Source organism: Carettochelys insculpta, chromosome 6 (assembly GCF_033958435.1).
Source record: "Carettochelys insculpta isolate YL-2023 chromosome 6, ASM3395843v1, whole genome shotgun sequence".
Lineage (NCBI taxonomy): Eukaryota > Metazoa > Chordata > Testudines > Carettochelyidae > Carettochelys > Carettochelys insculpta.
The window spans coordinates 49,837,733-49,856,221 of NC_134142.1; the positions used below are offsets into that span (position 1 = coordinate 49,837,733).

At 42.1% G+C, this 18,489-nt stretch overlaps 1 protein-coding gene across 6 annotated transcripts in view; it reads left to right on the plus strand.

Moving 5' to 3' along the window:
- The first annotated feature begins 9,075 nt into the window (after positions 1-9,075).
- Positions 9,076-18,489, plus strand: part of HEATR5A (HEAT repeat containing 5A) — a 110,698-nt gene continuing 101,284 nt past the window's right edge. For 5 of the 6 annotated variants that reach the window (XM_074996887.1, XM_074996893.1, XM_074996892.1 and 2 more), the window contains exons 1-2: positions 9,076-9,175; positions 9,670-9,745. The gene's annotated coding sequence lies outside the window, so the exon portion shown is untranslated. The remainder of the gene's footprint in view (positions 9,176-9,669; positions 9,746-18,489) is intronic. The other variant, XM_074996888.1, reaches the window with a different exon arrangement.

The window sequence follows — 18,489 nt, forward strand, 5'->3', positions numbered from 1 at the left end:
GGCTATTAGGACCCAGGGCAACCAGAAGCTGGGACTGGCTGCCATGACCTGCAGGCAGTGAGGAGCCACTTGGGGAGCTGAGAGAAGATGGCTTTCCCTTGTTTGGAAAATTCTCTTATCTGACTTGGGCCAGGTCCCAAGGGTGAGGGATAAGAGATGTTCAAGCTGTAGTTTGGCCCACTTGGTGACAGGATATTTGACTAGGAGGAGGAAAACTTCTATCCAACATAATGAAAAAAATTCAATTCTGATGCATGCCTTCTGAAATCCTGAATCGTGGGCCAATATTTGTCCTGATTTTAGTTTAGTTTCAAATAAAATATACTTCAGTGTACATTCATAATCTCCAGGATTCAACCATACCATCACAAGAATCTAAATTGCATCCCCAGATATAGAGTTTATTTTTTAATATAGGAGATGGATAAGATTATTTCAAATTTGTCAAACTCTACATTGCTTAGAGATGTTTATTTCGTGGCAATTCTTTTTTCCAGAAGAAATGCAATTATGCATGTAAATCATTTGGTAGCATTTATGTATTAACTCAGTCACAGATTGTACATTTAATCATTAACAATTCACTATGACTTTATAACAGACAATGACTCATGTAAATTCCTAGTACAGAATCCTATAGGAGAGAGTGTTTTTTTTCTGTGACTAATTTGTGGAAATGCATCAAAATTCTGTCCACTTTGAAAAACCTTGTTCTTTTACCCTCTTCTTTTTAGGTCAAGCCCTGAAACGTGCAAAGCAGCTGCAGTGTTCCTTGATTCAAGGGGAATTGCTGCTGCCCAGTACATCTCAGGAGTTGATCCTTTGATACGATTTCCAATAGAGAAGCTGTAGGTTTTGATGCCCTTGATAGCTTCAGAGAATCTTTTGAACCTTATGAATTCTTCTGTTATACTTGAAATATGTTGGAGAAAGGGTGAGGATGGAGGTTTGGTTTTTTTTAAAGACCAGACTTCTGGAAAATTTTTACCCTGGGTTGTTATCAAACTACACTGATTTCACTATGGATGTGTGGCACAAAAGTCAGAAAAGAATTTGTTACCTCATGAAAACTTGCATTCTTGTGGGTTGCTGCCATTTTGTTTCTCCTAGGGTGCTCTTTCCTGTTGGGAGAAGGGAATTCCTGCGGTCTTCTGTTTTTAACAGTCTCAAAGGTCACTAGTTGCTGATTTGTGAGCTCATTTCTACTTCTACATCTTCTGCCCCCGCGACTGTCCATGACACCTCTCTGAGCTACCAATCTTCTTGGAGGGACATCTTCCAAACTTGGAAGCTGTTCTCAGCTCTTTGGAATCTGACTAGGGCCTCACTCTTATAGGAGGAGAAACCCTGGGATCCTCCAAGGCCACAGGGTCAAAACCTTGAGGCTATGGCTATGCTACAGAGGTGTTTCTAAATAAGATATTTCAAAACAGATATTTTGAAAAACAGCTCCATACAAAATGCATTTTAAAATAGTGCCATTGGGTGCCATTATGGCTTATGTTGAAATAGCGCTATTCAGTGTCTTCATAGCTTTAGTAGTATTCCTCCTCCAATGAGGGGTTAATAGTTTTGAAACAGTGTACCTGCTGTTTCAAGTTTATTTCAAAATAATGTGTACATAGTAAAGACACTAGCAAAATTATTTTTTAAATAACAGTTGTTACCTCAAAAAACTCTGTTGTGTAGATGTAGCCTGAGAGGGCATCTCCAGTAACCTCCTGCCCCCTTACTGCTGCATTGCCTGAATGCACTACCCCAAAGACAGCCATGCCACTAGAATCATCAGCACCTCAGTGTTCCCTCCTCCACCCCTCAGCCCTGCTCCGTTTGCGGGAAATGACCAGATCCACCAGTTCCATGCCATAAGGCTATGGCACAGTGAAGTGCATTTTAGGTCCCTTGGGTGATTTTCCTCTGACAGAACAAGAAAGGGACTTCTTCCCAATTGAGTGGCCAAGTTGATTTTGGATCTGCATTTCCAAATGAAAAACATAAGCACTGCAACCTCTTTCCTTTTATTGGTTTGTGTCCACCTACCTTCACCTGCCCACTTGCAAGAAAACGACCTTTGATTTTGGAGTCTGCTGTTGCAAGAGCATCACTCTGTGGCACTTAGAGCTAAGTCATTGAGAACTATGGCTTGGATGGGGGATTTTTCAACGTGGGGTTCAAAAAAAGTGTGGACCCTACAAAACAGGTGCATGAGGAACATATTTAATAGCCACAACAGGGCATTGTTGCAGGCACAAACAAGGATCTGTACTGGGCAGGGCCATCCCCAGGGAGAAGCGGGGTCTGGAACACAACCATCTCCATCCCAGGCCTTGCCCCCTACCACACAGCATGCAGGTGCACCCCTGTGCCACCCTTCCCCAAGCCATGCCCCTGCTCTGTCGTCTCTTGCCCCATTTGCATCTCTTCTTAAAACCCTCTCCTCCCTAAGCAACATGACTCATGGAATTACCCGAGGGCCTGGCACAGGACAGTAGCAGTGGTTGGGTCCCCACAGTCACTTGGATGTGGGGACCCAAAGCAACCCAGCAGCCCACTGCACTACTGAGCCTGTGTCACATGCAGGGAGTGGAGCCGGCTGGGGATGGACTACTATGCTTCCTACCAGCCCTATTTTGCAATACCTCTTTTGGAATAGCTATTCTGGAATAGCTTATTTTGAGGTAGGGTGCTGTGTATCCACAGACTGTGTCTACACTAGAGTGATGTGCTGACAGAAGTTGTCGTCTGAAGATATCTTCCCACAAAACTTCTGTCAACATATCATGGCCACATACAATAGAGGATCGCTCAACCAATCTGCTCTGTCGACAGAGAGTGGCCAGACTGCCCAGCTGCTCTCTTGACAGAACAGCCAGCTGGAAGCACAGTAGACAGGGCTGCCTGAGAAGTGGGAAGCCCTGTCTGTCAATAGTGGGACCCCCAGAGCATCCACACAGTGTTTTTGTCTGCAGATTCTGTTGAGAAAGCTGTGCTGCCTTATGGGGGAAAGGCAGAAGTCTGTCAACAAAAGTCAGAATCATAGAATCCTAGGGCTAGAAGGAACCTTAGGAGGTCATCTAGTCCAGCTCCTCCCTGCCTAAAGCAGGATCAACCCTAACTAAATTATCCTAGCCAGGACTTTGTCAAGCTGGGACTTAAAAATCTTTAGGGATGGAGATTCCACCACCTTTCTAGGTAACACATTCCAGTGCTTCACTCTCCTGGTGTAATATTTTTTCTTCGTATCCAACCTAGACGTCTCCCACTGCAACTTGAGACCATTGCTCCTTGTCCTGCCACTACTGAGAACAGCCTCTCTCCATCTTCTTTAGAGCCCCCCTTCAGGAAGTTGAAGGCTGCTGTCAAATCGCCCCTCACTCTTCTCTTCTGCAGACTAAATAAGCCTAGATCCCTCAACCTTTCCTCATAGGTCACGTGCTCCATCCCCCCTAATAATTTTCATTGCTGTCTGCTGGACCTGCTCCAATGCATCCACGTCCTTTCTATATTGGAGGGCCCAGAACTGGATGCAGTACTCTAGATGTGGCCTCACCAGTGCCACATACAGGGGAATAACAACTTCTTTAGATCTGCTGGAAATGCTCCTATTGCACCCCAATATGCCATTAGCCTTCTTGGCTACAAGGGCATGCTGTTGACTCATATCCTGCCTCTCAGCAATGGTAATCCCCAAATCCTTTTCTGCTGCACTACTACTTAACCAGGTGGTTTCCAGCCTGTAACAATGCTTGGGATTCTTCCATACCAAGTGTAGGACTCTGCACTTGTCCTTGCTGAACTTCATCAGATTACTTTTGGGCCAATCCTACAATTAATCTAGGTCTCTCTGGACCCTATCCACATCCTCCATTGTATCTATGTATCCAATGTATGTGCCACTTTCTGTTGAGTTACTGACAACAGTGCATTTTTAGTGTGGATGCGCCGTGCGTTTTGTCAACAAAACCCCGGAAGGAAGGTTTTTGGGAGGTCTTAACAGTGAATCAACAATCCTTATCCACACCATGTTAACATTTAATTTCTGCCAGAGTAATTCTATCTGTGGTTTTTAAAGATACATGGTTAACTTCCTTTTTGAAATGTTTCTGTTAGTAACAATTTCTTAATTGTTCAATTGCTTCCTTCACAATTTCAGTTTCATAATTTTATTATTGTTTCTAATGCTGCAAGACCTCTCTAGAAAATATTTGTTTACTTCTCAGCCTAAACATTAGCCAGAATGTGCACAACTGCAGAAACAGCAGCTACTACTCAGCAGAGGGAGCTCATGCATTTTACTTTGCAACAGTTGCACAAAAAATTAGCAGCTGTATTGAAAAATATCTTTCAAAACAACATTGCTAAATGCTTAATTTAAAAAAGAAAAACAAACAAACAAACCCCAGAAAACATAAAGCCTTTGCAAAAGCCAGGACAAACTAGACTGTAAAGACCATAAGGGTGTGATCCTAAAGACACTTAGATGTGAGTAACTTTACTCACCTTGAAGTCAGTGGGCTTAATTTAAGAACATAAACATTGGACCATAACACTTGCATGAGTAAAGTTACTCATGTGCTTTAAATGTATGCAAGTTCAGATCGTAAGGTATAACTGGGAGAATATTTAACAGGTACTGTAATAGTTTTGTTTAATTTTTGCAATTAACATTTTTAATCTCTTAATTTATCTACTATGAAATTCTTCCTTTAATATTTTAAAAGGCAATTGAATTTGATTCTGTTTAAACACATTACTGCTTTATAACGTTTAATCCTCTTTAAATAAAGAGCCCAGCCCTGTAAATCTTACTCACATATATATGAGCAGTCCCATTGAAGGTACACGGAGCCAAATTCTATTCTGCTGACTTGGTGTAACTCCACTGATTTCAGTGGAGTTAGTTTGGATTTAATACTGATATACAGTGCATTTTTTGTGCCGGTACTTGCCAGTACTGAGTACTGGCAGCTTGGCAGTGGGAGGGAGGCAGGGAGCTGCCTGAATAAAGGCTCCTTTTTTTTAAATTAAACAAAAACGGCACTTCTGATATTAATAAAAGAATTTAGCTCAGTAGGATTATTAGATTGTGTAAAGCCTTTGTAAGACTTGGGTTTACAGAAGTGGATCAAAACTTTTTTAAAATTATTCAACACATTTATATAAAATAGGATAAGTAATGATCTTGTTCACTGAAATTCACTTTCAGTTCTTTGTTGCATTAACTAATCTGAATATGGCATCCCGTCATTCCCACAGTAGGGCATAATGGTTGAATAAAGGAAAACCAAGGTAATGTGTAATAAAGAAGTATAATTTTAATTGATTTTAAAATATAGTAATATGGTAATAAAATTATTATAAATTACACCTAGAATACTATTTTTCCTAAGGATTAAGATAAAAACTTCCTGCAATATTGGCGCAGTATATCATATGCCAGGTCTACACTACAGGAGAAAATATATGTAAGATATACAACTCCTGCTACATGAATTGCATAGCTGGAGTCAACATTCCACACATCGATTGTCTGCACTGTCCCCACCATGGGACAGTGTTAATTTGATTGGGTAGACCCAGGTTCTTGTGGCATGTGAAGGGTGTAAATAATACTTTCTCTCGACTGTTCATTATTTTAGACACCTCCATCACATCCCCCCCCTTGTTCATCTTTTTCTAAATTGAACATTCATAGTATTTTAAATCTCCCATGTGGAAGCTGTTCTATGTACCTTTTCTCATTGTAATATATCTTTTTTGAGATGGGGCTGTCACAACTGCCAGTAGCATTCAAGGTATGGGTGTATGGTACTTGCTGTTTTATTATCTCACCCTTTCCTACTTCTTTCCTGTCTACGTATAAAATTTCTTTTTAGAGTAGTAACAGCTAATTTAGAAACCATCACTTCGTATGTGTAAGCAGGTTCATTTTTCTAATGTGCATTACTTTGCACTTATCAGCATTGAATTTTATCTGCTATTTTGTTGCCTCATCATCTAGGGCCCTACCAAATTCATGAGGATGCAGAACACATTACAGATTTTGAAATCTGGTATTCCCCCATGAAATTTGCTCTTTTATCAGGTGCTTTTTATATTCTACTACACAGATTTTACAGGGGAAGAATAGAATTTTTCAAATTGGGGGGTCCTGGTCCAAAAGGACATTGTGTGGGGGTCACAGTATTGCCACCCTCACTTCAGTGCTGTCTTCAGAACTGGGCAGATGGAGTGTGATGGCCATTGGGTGGAAGGCCAACTCTGAAAGCAGTGCTTTTCTAGCAGCAGTACAGAAGAGTAGCAATACCATACCATGCCACTCTTACTTCTGCAGTGCTGCCTTTGGAGCTGGGTGTCTGAAGAGTTGTAGCTTCTGACCAAAGGCTCAGCTCTGAAGGCAGCAGCTCAAAAGTAAGGGTGACAGTACTATTCCATGTCATCCTTTCTTCTGTGCTGCTGCTGATGGCAGCTCTGCCCCCAGAATTGGACTGCCAGCTAACAGCTGCTGCTCTCCAGCTGCCCAGCTCTGATGGCAATGCCACCATCAGCAGCAGTGAAGAAATGGTTCTAATACAGCAACCTCACCCACGATAACTTTGTAATCTCCTTCCCCACACCTGAATGCCCATTTAGGTCAACATCCCAAGAATCACAACACTGTGAAATTTCAAATTTGAATATCTGAAATAATGGAATTCATTACTTCTAATATCCCGTGACTGTGCAATTGACCAAAATGGACTGTGAATTTGGTAGGCTCTTCCTCAGCATCCAATTTTGTGAGCTCCCTTGTATAGCTCTTTTCAGTAATCAGTTACTTGGTGTCATCAGCAAACATTACCATTTTATGTTTTGTCCCATTTGGGACCATTTATGAATATGGTGAACAGGACAGGTCCCATTATAGCTCCATGGTGGGATGTGGCTGTTTACATCTTGAGTTTTTGAAGGGCCTGATGCTAGGATGTAGTGTAACCTGCAAGGGTTAAATAGTCTTAAAAGGGTAAGATTGTCTTTTCAGATTCGGGTCTGAAAAGGCTGTAGCACTGGCTGGAACCATGGGCTCACATTCCAGCAAGGCCCAGTTAGGTCTTACGCATTTTAAGATAACCATACAAATATTCTATTTAGCTAATATATGATAGGATTTTGAATAAGACCTTGACAAATGAAGTTCTGTCTGTTCCTTCCCCTACACAATTTGCAATGCACTATGCACCAGTGGTGAGCCACTCTCCATCCCAAAGGTAGCTGTATCTCAGAGGCATAAGCATAGAACCTGTCCAGACAACTCCCCCATTCCTTTAAAATTGCTGTGCGTCTGTCTTTGCCCCAAAGAGTGCGCATCCCTACGCAGTACAGTTCTGTTCCACTTTGACTCCAAAACCTGTTTGGATCAACTTGCTGTTGCACAATGAATGTCTTAGACAGTGTTTTAGACAGTGGGCCTCCAAGCCCCTACAGCAATGGTCAGCAACCAAAATACAAGAGCCATTTATTTTGAAGTGAGTAAAAACTCAGTAATTCAAGAGCCGCAGTGCATGGGAATATGAGATGGTACTTAATAAATAACATAAAACTGTTTCTTGTAACCCCTATTTTAAGCACAGTGCACACAATGATTTGTAATTCAATACATGTTTACTGCAGAACATTCACAAACTTTTTACATTATCTTTTGAGGTTGCCTTTTTTGTTTGTGAATTTCTCATTGCAGATGAGACATAAAAGGAGCCCAGCTGAACTCCGTATAAATTCGAAGGATTGAGTCCATTCAGTTTGAAATTCTGTTTTCATCTTCAATTTTCCCCTTTTTTGAAGCCATTCCAACCCCACTTTAATTATACCAATTTTATTTCATGTGTAATTTCAGTTTTCTTTCTTAAAGTGTGTTTTACTCTTCACAGCAGGAAGGCCACAAGCTTCCTTTTCCTTTTCAAAATCAAGACTTTATTAGCAACAGAATCAAAACACAGGTAACTATCAGAGATGTAGCAGTGTTAGTCTGTAGCTTTGAGAACAACAAGAAGTCTTGTGGCACCTTATAGAATAACATAATATCTGTTAGACTATAAGGCGCCACAAGACTTCTTGTTGTTCTCAAAACACATAAAATATATCGCACAATGCACTGCAAACATTCAAGGGGGAGTTAGCCAACATTTTGAGATCACATGTCATTTGCTAGTTAGAGGAGTTCATTGTTGGGCTTTTATAAATACATAGGTAGATAGCTCTCAAGGAGTGGAAGGGACCTCCAGAGGCCATTGAGCCCAGTTCACTGCTCTCTTGGCAGGACTAAGTGCTATCCTGTGAGTTCAATCCTTGAGGAGGCCATTTAGGGCTCTGGGGCAAATAGATTTTTAAGATATTTTTATAGAGGGGGGTGCTTGGTCCTGCCAAGGAGGCAGGGAACTGGACTCTGACCTCCTGAGGTCCCTTCAAGTTCTATGTGTGTATCCGTGACAGATTTTTTTGATCTAGTTGCCCCACACTCCCAAATGGCCTCCTCAGGGACAGACTTCACAACCTTTAGGCCTTCACCATTGATCGAAAGCAATCGGAGCGGGTCCGTCGTTTTTTCTCCTTTGCATTTCCAGCCTCAGGAGCCACAAAGACATCCTTCGAGAGCCGCCTGCGGCTCCGCACGGGGCCGGTTGCAGACCCCTGCCCTAAAGCAATGGGTGGCCGCCTAACAAAACTCACCAGACTAGGGCGGACTGGAGCGCGATGGGCTGCTAGAGGCAGCAGGGGCCTCCTAACGATCACCACCCCCGGCACTAAACCCTTAGTCCTGGAAAGGACGGGCACGCCTGGCGGGGCGGGGGGCGGCCGCTGTCTCCCCGTACGGCGCGGGTCGCGCACACTTCCACGCCAGGGCCGCTGCGGGGCCAGCTCAGCGCCGAGCCACCAGGGAGCGGAGCCCCACAGCTCCCCCCCTGCGCCCTGCCCGGTTCTGCCTCTGGGCAGCGAAGCCGCGCTCCGCGCCGCGGCTGCTCGATGACTCTGGAGCCGATTGCACAGCCCTGAGCCGCGCTTCCCGCCCCGCCCCGCCCCGCTCGCAGCCCGGGGCGGTACAGCCGCAGCTCGGCCCGGGGGTTGGTGCCGCCTGCGGCGCTGGAGGGAGTCGGCTCCCGTCTTGCCGACCCCGACTGGCCCGCTGCGGGCGGAACAGGTAAGGCGAGCCGGGGAGGGCTGCACCGCGGGGGCTGCTCTGCCGCTGCTCATAGGCCGGGGCTGAAAGCGATAGGAGCTCTGCCAGCCCCGACTGGGGTTGGGGGGGGCGAAGGGGGCAGGAGCTCTGTCCCCCACCGGGCTGAGGTATTGGGGAAAGTTGAAGGGCAGGAGCTCTGCGGCCCTCCCCTCACCTCCCCCCCCCCCCCGATTGGGGTATGAGGAGGGGACGGAAGGGGATAGGAACTCTGCTTCTGCCCGCCAGGTTAGGGTATGCGGGACCTGAAGGAATGAGCTCTACCAGCCTTCCCCCTGTCCCCGGCTGGTGTTGGGAGGGGCTGAAGGGCTCAGGAGCTCTGCCAGGTCTCTTCCTTCCCTCCCCCGCCCCCGGGGCAAGGGAATGGGGACAGTTGAAGGGAACAGGATTTGTTAGGCACAGTTGAGAGTTACTGGTGGGGAGAAGGTGATGCTAAAGAAGTGTTAAACTCCTGCTAGGTTTTCGTGCATCCTGACGCGAAGAGGACGTCTGGACTTTGATGCATGATCAAATCGTGCCAGGAACCTCTATGGGGTGAGGATAATGAAAAGGGACTGAGAGCTCTTTCTAAGCCCTTTACATATGCTTTCTTCCCATGTTTAGGATATGGGTGAAGAAGGGAGGAGGTGAGGACATGCTTGACCTCTGCACTTTTGTTGGAAAATGGTACAGGAAGGGCAGAGTTGGGTATGGTATTTCTTGGGGAGAAGTGACAAAACTAGTCTGCCTTGCTGAGAGCTTGCCGGCCCAGAGGTTTGCTGCTCCACACACACAGTTCAGGCAGTGTGATGGTCTGACATGTCAATAACTGTATTTGTTGATTAACAGCAAAAAACAGAGAAGTAAACCTAACTTGTCTTACCTTTATTGTAGCCACTGGTGGGACTGCATAGATGACTTGTCAGACCGTGGGCTCTGTGTGTGCAGAGAGAGAACTGAAATTAAGTTCATGCTTTGCTAAGTACTTTTCTGGATTTCCAAGTTTTTTCAGGGTTAGCTTCACTAACAGGAGAAAGATAGAAGTATTATTTCATCAGCTAGAAAGACAGAGCAACTGTATTTTCTCTTCTTTTGTGCATACAGCATCTCAAATGGTTTATGCAGGTAAGTAATGCGGAGGGCTAAAGAAAGGGGTATTGGTGGGGGAAAAAAGAGTAGGTTTTTAACTGAAATTGAAATGGGATGTAGAGTAGATGAGGTTGATGACCTGTTTGTTACAGGTAATAGGTGCTTCAGATGACAAAGAGTGCATGCTTCCATTTGTCAATATAAATTTTGAGAGCTTTTTATTGCAGCTTGTAGAAAATATCTTGTTGGGGTAGCAGCTTATGTTGTGTCTGTTTTTTTTTTTCCCCCCATCTGTGGGTGGAAAAAAAATGTGTGTGCATTGCAATGTGTGCATATGTGCACCATCAGTAGAAACATGCTGCTGGTTCTGGATAGCGGGGCCGATGGCCACTGCAGGCCCTGGGACAAGGTGCACGGGGGGCCTGGTTCTGCACCCTGGAGTGAGGAGGGATCAAGGACAGAAGGGGTGATGCTTCAGGCAGTCAGCCCTTAGTGCTGCCCCATCACTCACCGCTGCACGGAGTGGCAGAGCAGTGCTGCTGTGACACTTCAAAGGGGCTTGGGGCAGTGGTCTCCAGGGCAACTGCCCCCTTTGCCCTCCCTTTTGGTGGGCCTGGCTGGGTGCCGTGCTTATCAGCTGAGTGGCATTTGAATTTTTCCTGAGTGGTCACCCAAGCACAGGGAACACTGGTAGCAGCATTGGAAGTGCTAGTATAGACAAGGCTCTTGCAGCTGTTGTCATTTTGAAAACCTCAACCAGCCTTGACAAGGGCAAATCTGAATGACAGCAAGGTTTTGTCTGTGCAAGGGCTACTAAAATTATTTCATAGTAACAAAGAGGAAGCCGTGCTAGTCTATACACTATCAAAACAAAAAGCAGTCAAGTAGCACTTTAAAGACTAGCAAAATGGTTTATTAGGTGAGCTTTCGTGGGACAGACCCACTTCTGAAGTGGTCTGAAGAAGTGGGTCTGTGCCACGAAAGCTCACCTAATAAACCATTTTACTAGTCTTTAAAGTGCTACTTGACTGCTTTTTGTTTTAAAATTATTTCAGTAGCTGTACTTGACTGTTGATAGTGTGAATTTTGGGATGGCAGAGGGGGAATTCTAAATCCCTGTCATGTTTAAGTATTCATTATGTGTTGTATTTAATTGTTTCAGAAATAAGTTGTGTAGAGATGTGGAAGCCAGATCACCCCCATTTTTTAACTTATTAAATGACAGTTCTCTTCCTTTTTCATACTAAAATGAAAAATAATTCATTGCTGCAGTATTAAATCGAGAGATATTTTGTATACTTTTGTTTGAATCCAATATAAAATGTTTGCTTTAGGGCCAATAAAGTATTTGGACAATTGGCTTATTTCTGTGGCCATTGTGCCGTCTGCTTTTTGAATCTTCTTTTGAAAATAGCTGCCTCCCATTTCAAGTAGAGAATCAAGTGATACATAGTGCTGACTTGGGTCCTGATCTTGCATTGTGATCTGCTAGAACAGCCCCTGCCAGAGTCCCATTGACAGCATTTGTGAGGAGTTTAACTGTTGGACAGCATATCTTGTTTCTCAACCTTTGTGATATCAGGGACCAACCTGATGCCTTCCTAAACCACGTTAGGAAATTCTCAGGGAGAGCTTGTCCACAGACCAGTTGTTGAGAAGCAATATCTCAATACACTTGGGGTTTAGAAGGCTGTACTTTTAATTTAGAGGTGTGATGACCTCAATAATTTTGGTAGAACTGAGAAGAGTATTTCACTCCTGATCCTGCAAACACTTGCATGCTCACGTGCATGAAGTTAAGCACACATGTTACTTATATGTGTGAAATTAAGCATGTTAGTAGTATTTGGCAGATCAGAAATTTGTTGAAATCTTATGGCATATTTATGCAGTACCACAAAGCATGAAATGATTAATTTATATGGTATATAATGCCTCTGATCTGTTTTAAAATGTTCAGAATTCATAAGTGACTTTTTCTTTGAAACTGAATTCATAGTGTCATTTTGATTTTTCTCCTAATGCTGAGATATTCCAAATATTAATATTTAGTAAACATTTTGTATAACTTCTTGTATTTGTTTGACTGGAAGTATATGTTAAATTCACCCATTTAGTTATAGAATGAAAGAGCAAGAGTGCATTGCAAAGCTCTTAAAACAAACCTTATATGGTCAGGCCTGTGTGTATCCAGCCCTAGCAGCACCAATCTATAAAGTTTGTAGCTGTATGTAGTGAGAATTTTAAGCTTTCTGTCTACAGGCAAGGGACAACATTACTGGTTAGAAAGTGTAATTCTGAAAATATTGAAAGCCTTCCCCCATGTGATATTAAGGAAAGATAAACCATTTGGATATAATAAAAGTTGAGATCTTCCCTTACACTCATTCTTTCTTTAGTTTTGCTGTATCTTATTGCTAGTGTTTAATCAGATTTTTTTTTTTGTCTCGAATGCTTTTCCTAAACATTGGTGGGTAATTGTTGTCATACCATCTTGGGCAGTCTTTATTTACACTCTGTTTAGACTCACTATCAAAATACAGTATTTGGATATGCCTGCTTAAATGCGCTGTTGCCCAGGTTTAATTTTCAAACAGCTTATCAGAGCGGGCAGTGTTTGACATTTAAATAGGCAAGATCTATTTCTTATATATTTCATAGTAATGTGTTGGAATTCTGTCCTTTGTTAAATATTTAAATGGGTTGAATCCTATTTATACTGTGCTTCAGTCCTGGTTAACTAAGGACACAATCCTGCATTCCTTGTGCAATCTAATCTTCCTTTGAAGTGCGTGGGCTTGTCTACACTACCTCCTTACTTCGAAGGGAGGATGGTAAGTAGGGTGTTGGGAGATTATTAATGAAGTTTTATGAAAGAACCTGAGAAATCACAGAAGAGTGTTTCCGTTTTGAAGCTATTATAAATCGGTATGTTGAAGTGCTTATGTTGTGTTTGAGCATTGATTGTCTTGTCATGCAGTTGGCTAAGGAGTAACTATCATCCTGTTAAACTTTTACAACAACCCTGCAGGAATAAAATTGATTACAACTTGTAACAACCACAGACTAAATGTCTGAAATCAGAAGACCCAATATATTTGTTACCTTTCTTACATTAATGTCAGAGAATCCAGGTCTTTAAGAAGAAAAATATTATTGCAACCTACTTTAAATATTGCTACTTTGTATTTCTGCAGTACCTTGCACTGGCACTTGCTGTTAGAGTGCTTCAGTGGCATTTTGATTTTGGAGGGTTGTTGTGCATAATTTTTTGTGTTAGTTCTTCGGTAGCCTGGTTAGGTTGATAGTTTAGCCTACAGAGTATATGATTAGTTTAAAGTTATCATCCCTTTTTCCCTATGGCCAGAATGTGGGACAGGCGCGTAAAGGGAGTCCATCAGTTTGTTGACTGCAAATGTATTTTTATACCACATTTATTGAAGAAGTATTTCAGCACTTCATGTTCAATATTACTTGTCTGAAAATAATTTATAGGTTATTGTTTGTTATAAGTTATTACAGCTTGTACACTTTGTTTTGAATTTCCAGTATGAAGGAGAGTTAGTTAATTGATTTTTTTTTTTAATCTGAAATGCAAGGTCCTGCACCTGAATCTTACTTGACTATGAAATCAGTACCACCAGCCTGGTAGAAAAAGACAGCATTGAGGAATCAAATATTCTTACTGATAAGTAGAAAAACACACAGGTCTGAAAAGAAATTTAGTAAATACTCTAAAATAATCTCTACTGGTTCCCATTATTTATCACTAATCACTCCTGGAATAACAGGTCATCATTTCAACTTCAATATTTGGGTATGGGCAATTGGTAAGGATAATCTTTATTTTTTTCTGCTCAAAATGTGTAAAATGCATCTGTGAAAAAATGATAAAATTGCCATTGTTGCATAGTTACTGGGTTTTGCAGTTCATTAATGTCAGATATAGTTGTTTCACAGTCAGTGGTAGATCTGGAGCATTTGTTTCAGCAAAGGTCTGTTTTTAAAGCACAATTGACTTTGTAAACACAGGTGCAAAACCAGTGCTCATCACTCAGATTCCTCTACCCTGTCTTGAATTTCCCTTTGTCCATGGCTTACTCTAACCTTGGAATGAATACTATTCTGGTGTTCTTTTTTAGGAGTCAGTTGCTGAACATAACTTTTCCAAATGTGTGTAATTCTGGTTTACCAGCTCTTTTTTCTTTGAAGGTTATAAACAAATTACTTATTTCACTTTGCTGATGTGTAAGGCATCAGGTTTTAGGAACTCAACCATTGTTTTTATTTTCTGCTGTTTTGATGCTTTGAACTCTGCAATAGTAATTACTGTGGAATTTATATATCTGTGGCCAATTCACCAGGGCTGTGGCCACACTTGGCCAAAACTTCGAAATGTCCATGCAAATGGCCATTTCAAAGATTATTAATGAGGCACTGAATTGAATATTGAGTGCCTCATTAGCATTAGGACGCTTCCAGCCGCAGCGCTGCGAAAGTGCTGCTTTTGAGCGTGTACAGCTTGGTGTGGTGCGGCTACACAAGAGGTCCTTTTCAAAAGGACCCTGCACATTTTGAAATCCTCTTATTCCTCTTAGCTGGAAGTGTCCTAATGCTGATGAGGTGCTGAATATTGAATTGAACGCCTCATTAGTAATCTTCCAAATGACCATTTGCATGGCTATTTTGAAGTTTTGGCCAAGTGTGGCCACAGTCCAGGAGTTTCTTAGACTACAATGTTACTCAGTTTTGCGGTATTTTCTTTACCAAATTAACAAGCAAATACTTTTCCATTAATATTTTTGCTATGGTAATGGGTGGTGGATATGGATGTGTTCTGCCACGGGGCTTGGGGGCTCCAGCTCCCAGACCCACAGCAACCTCCTGGTGCCCACACTGTCATGGAGCCAGCGGGGGCTCCAGCTCCCAGACCCACTCTGAAAAAAAGGTGACGGTATACCTTACCGGTGTGTACCGTCACACAGAAAGCACTGCTTAGAACTATAAAATTAATTTGACAGGTCAGGGGAGAAAATCATATTTAGAAGGGGTTACCCTACAGTGATCTAAAACTACTTGGAGGAGGACTTTTTTTGTTTTTCAGCAACATTTTCTGATTAGCTCTCCTGCTGATTTGATTTTTTTAAATTTATTTTTATACTAATTTATACAGATTTCTTGTTTTGGATCCCACAATTCTGAGATAGTATAGACTAAAAAGTGATGCTTTTAAAATAAACATTTTTTTTTAATAATTTAGGAAACTCCTTGAGCTGGAGGGCTGTCTGCATAGATCCAGTTGCAAATCCAGAGAGACTTGCTTATTGTATCTTTATTTATGGAATAGCCAGATTTTTTCTCCTTTGGCCCAGATATGCCTTTTTATGTTTGAGGAAGAAATACGCATAAAAAAAGTTTATTTTAAAAGCATCGCTTTCATTCTCACTGGGTTTGAAACAGTGGTCATTCCAGTACAGGTTGAGCCTCTCTAGTCAAGCACTTGTACAGCAAATTTCATAATCCAGCATGATTTTTGTTAGCTGGATGACCACTTACGTGTGTGGCCAAGTTTCCCTTGGTCCCATAAAGTTTGTGTACAGCCACTAGTCCTGGCTCTCAGAGTTCTGTGCCATTATTTAGCTATAACTTACCCCTAAATATCTTATAAGAGTCTATTAAGCAGTGGAAATGTTTGTAATTCTGCTAGACAGTATTGATATCCTATGTTCTGTCAAATTCTCTCAGCTGGTACCAGTAAGGTCCCCAGGGTGCTGTACTAGAGGGGTTCAGCAAGTATTAGAATTATCCTTGGGAGAACAAGAGACTGAAAAGATCCACTCATTCTAATTTTCTTTGTATCAAAGTCCATAGGATTGCTCACAGATCCTTCAGAAACCACTGAGTCATCTGTAGTAGTTCTCCTCTTCAATGATTCATAGTTATTTCTGTTCTCCTTTTTTCATCATTAGTACATTAAACAGGCTTGAAGATTTTGAAATAATTATGTGGATTTGTAATCATTTTTATATGTAGATGCTTATATCTTTCTATGGTGTATTTGTAAGTCCCATGAAGAAATTAAAGTGTGTGTCCTTTTGGAATCATAGCCACGATGTTACTTTAACTGCAGTCCCTCTTTTTTTTTTAAACAAAACAAATCGAAAAGTTCAGCATAACAAACAGAACAAACAATTAAGCTGTTATTAAATTTTAGGTGGAATACAAAGAGATAATACATAGACCATTAGAATGTTTTATCCGGGTGCAGTTAAGTCTTGTGGTTTTTGATTAGTGCCTAGGAAATCGAATTCAGAAGTAATAGAACTTCTGAAGCTGGGGTTTTGTTGTTGTTTTCCATGAGTAGGGCAGTATTAACTGATCTTTGTGTGTACTGGGTTTTGTATTTTGTAGCTGAGTAGTAGGATTCCTGCTATCCTCCTTCCAAGCTGACCTGAAGAAGTAAAGACTAGATTTCCATTGCAGAGTAATTCTGCATTTGATGAGAAGTCCGAGATTCAAGAATCTACTTTATTCCTTTGAAGATACTTTTTTCAAAATATTTTACTAGTATAGTGTTTAATATGTGAAAATAAACTAGCCGTTCATCGAAAAGCTTATTTCCTTCTTCAGAACTTTTTAAACATGGTAGTCTTCTTTTTGCATGGCAGATTTTGCATTTGCGATCCTTTTAGTGAGCAGAAAGCTGTAGCTTACAATAAGTTTTTAAGACTTGGAGTTGACTGTGGTAGGTGATTTAGAAATGCTTAGATGGAGACATGCATTGGATGATTGTGCAAAGAATGTGTATAGTATTTCCACACTGTAACAATGAAGAAACTCTGCCCAAATGTGAACTGAAAAGTTTAGCCCTCTCTAGTTCATGTGTGTGAAGGTTACAGAAAAGTGTAAAGTGTATAAAATTGTTATGTGAGTATGCTGCTTACAGAGTTAGAATGCTAGCAAGCTGTCCGAGTACATTCTAAATGCAGTTGATCCCCGAGTTATGCGAGGGTTGTGTTCCTGGGCAATCTTGTGTAACTCAAATTTCATGCAAGTTGGAGGGAGGTGGGGACCAGGTGACAGCTCCCTTGGGCTTGTGGGAGCCGGGAAACTGACCAGCGCATCAGCACTGGTCAGCTTCCTGGCTCCCACAGTGGTGGGGAACTGGGGAGAAGCTGCTGGGTCATGGCTGTCTGCCCACCCGGCTTTCCCCAGCTGGCGGGGAATTGGGCAGAAGCCGCACAACCTCTGCTGTCTGCCTGCTCAGCTTCCTCCTGCTGGGGGAGCCAGGTGGGCAGACAGCCATGGCAGAGTGGCTTCTCTGAGCTGGGGGCTGGAATGGGGAGCTGGTGGAGGAGCTCTGCTCCTGCCACCCACTGGGAACTGCAGGATTTCAACTTGCGTTAACTCACGTTAAACATGAGTTGAAAACATGTATATCTGGGGTTTACTGTAGTCTATATGTGTACATATGTTTAGCTATATTTACACTATAGCTGTCAATTTCTGGTGTAATGCCCATCCAGCTGTCTGATATTTCATATGAAAGCTCATTATAATTAAGGCAGTTTTAGTCATGGGTATTTTTAGTAAAAGTCGTGGACTGATCATAGGCAGTAAACAAAAATTCATGGCCAGTTGATTTATCAGTGACCTGTCCAGTACTGCACCCTAAATCTTGGCAGTGCAGTGCATGCTTGCGGGAGGTACAAGGGGTTTGATTGCTGTGGGGGCAGTCTGGAGACTGGCCCAGATAATAGGGAGCATGAGTGTGTGGGTGCTGAGGTGGTAGTAGGGACCTTCTGTGGTGCTGGGGAAGGCAAGCTGGCAGAGCTTGTAGGTTCCCTACATCAGTGTCTCACCTGTTTTTTGACAAGTAACCCTTTTTTAAAAAAAAAATTCTAAGTACCTCCAAAGTGTACACATTCCACCTGGTTGAGAAACATGGTCCTGTGGTAATCTAAGGTTTTAAGGCAAGTGCCAATCAATCTTTCCAGATTACTGTACTATTTTCAGGAGTCAGATTTGTTTTGCCTACCACCAAGTTACACCTCACTTAAAAGCTATGTTACTTACATAAACATGCAAAAATATCACAGAAGATTGCTACTTAAAACTTGCTGACTTTCTGCCATCTTATTATCAAATAAATGAAATAGAATAGAAATACTGTACTTACATTTCTGCATAAGACATTTGAAGCAGTAGAA